We start from the raw sequence: 2348 nt of genomic DNA, 5'->3' as shown, positions 1-2348 counted from the left end.
AGTTTTACTTCTTCTTTTCCAATTTGTATTCCTTTTATTTCTTTTTCTTCTCTGATTGCTGTGGCTAGGACTTCCAAAACTATGTTGAATAAGAGTGGCCGAGTGGACATCCTTGCCTTGTTCCTGATCTTAGTGGATATGCTTTCAGTTTTTCACCATTGAGTATGATGCTTGCTGTGGGTGTGTCATATATGGCCTTTCTTATGTTGAGGTAGGTTCCCTCTATGCCCATTATCTGGAGAGTTTTTATAATAAATGGGTGTTGAATGTTGTCAAAAGCTTTTTCTGCATCTATCGAGATGATCATATGGTTTTTATTCCTTAATTTGTTAATGTGGTGTATCACATTGATTGATTTGCATATATTGAAGAATCCTTGCATCCCTGGGATAAATCCCACTTGATCATGGTGTATGTCCTTTTAATGTGCTGTTGGATTCTGTTTGCTAGTATTTTGTTCAGGATTTTTACATCTATGTTCATCAATGATATTGGTCTATAATTTTCTTTTTTGTGACGTCTTTTTCTGGTTTTGGTATCAGGGTGATGGTGGCTTTGTAGACTGAATTTGGGAGTGTTTCTCCCTCTGCCATATTTTGGAAGAGTTTGAGAAGGATGGGTGTTAGCTCTTCTCTAAATTTTTGATAGAATTCGCCTGTGAAGCCATCTGGTCCTGGACTTTTGTTTGTGGGAAGATTTTTTTTTTTTTTCCTGTACATGGGCCTCTCACTGTTGTGGCCTCTCCTGTTGCAGAGCACAGGCTCTGGACGCGCAGGCTCAGTGGCCACGGCTCACGGGCCCAGCCGCTCCGCGGCATGTGGGATCTTCCCAGAGCAGGGCACGAACCCATATCCCCTGCATCGGCAGGCGGACTCTCAACCACTGCGCCATCAGGGAAGCCTTGTGGGAAGACTTTTAATTACAGTTTCAATTTCATTACTTGTGATAAGTCTGTTAATATTTTCTATTCTTCCTGGTTCAGTCTTGAAAAATTGTACCTTTCCAAGAATTTGTCCACTTCTTCATGGTTGTCCATTTTATTGGCATATAGTTGTTTGCAATAGTCTCTTGTAATCCTTTGTATTTCTGCAGTGTCAGTTATGATTTCTCTTTTTTTCATTTCTAATTTTATTGATTTGCATTCTCTCCGTTTTTTCTTGATGAGTCTGGCTAAGGTTTTATCAATTTTGTTTATCTTTTCAAAGAACCAGCTTTTAGTTTTACTGATATTTGCTATTGTTTTCTTCATTTCTATTTCATTTATTTCTGTCCTGATCTTTATGATTTCTATCCTTTTACTGACTTTGGGTTTTCTTCATTCGTTTTTCTCTAGCTGTTTTAAGTGTTGGGTTAGACTGTTTATTTGAGATTTTTCTTGTTTCTTGAGGTGAGATTGTATTGCTATAAACTTCCCTCTTAGAACTGCTTTTGCTGCATCCCATAGGTTTTGGGTCATCGTGTTTTTGTCGTCATTTGTTTCTATGTATTTTTTTTATTTCTTCTTTGATTTCTTCAGTGAGCTCTTGGTTATTTAGTAGTGCACTGTTTAGCCTCCATGAACTTTTGTTTTTTACAGTTTTTTTCCTGTAATTTCTTTCCAATCTGATAGTGTTGTGGTCAGAAAAGATACTTGATATGATTTCAGTTTTCTTAAATTTTCCGAGTCTTGATTTGTGACCCAAGATGTGATCTATCCTGGAGAATGTTCCATGTGCACTTGAGAAGAAAGTGTATTCTGCCACTTTTGGGTGGAATGTTCTATAAATATCAATTAGATCTATCTGGTCTATTGTGTCATTTAAAGCTTGTGTTTCCTTATTTATTTTCTGTTTGGATGATCTATCCATTGGTATAAGTGGGGTATTAAAGTCCCCTACTATGATTGTGTTACTGTTGATTTCTCCTTTCATGGTTGTTAGCATTTGCCTTATGTATTGAGGTGCTCCTATGTTGAGTGCATAGACATTTATAATTCTTATATCTTCTTCTTGGATTGATCTTTTGATCATTATGTAGTGTCCCTCCTTACCTCTTGTAACAGTCTTTATTTTAAAGTCTATTTTATTTGATATGAGTATTGTTACTGCAGCTTTCTTTTGATTTCCATTTGCATGGAGTATCTTTTTCCATCCCTTCACTTTCAGTCTGTATGTGTCCCTAGGTCTGAAGTGGGTCTCTTGTAGACAGCACATATATGGGTCTTGTTTTTGTATCCATTCAGCCAGTCTGTGTCTTTTGGTGGGAGCATTTAATCCATTTACATTCAAGGTTATTATTGATATGTATGTTCCTATTACCATTTTCTTAATTGTTTTGGGTTTGTTTTTGTGGGTCTTTTTCTTCTCTTG

This window comes from Physeter macrocephalus, chromosome 1, assembly GCF_002837175.3.
Source record: "Physeter macrocephalus isolate SW-GA chromosome 1, ASM283717v5, whole genome shotgun sequence".
Lineage (NCBI taxonomy): Eukaryota > Metazoa > Chordata > Mammalia > Artiodactyla > Physeteridae > Physeter > Physeter macrocephalus.
Note: the sequence above shows the minus strand (reverse complement) of the source record.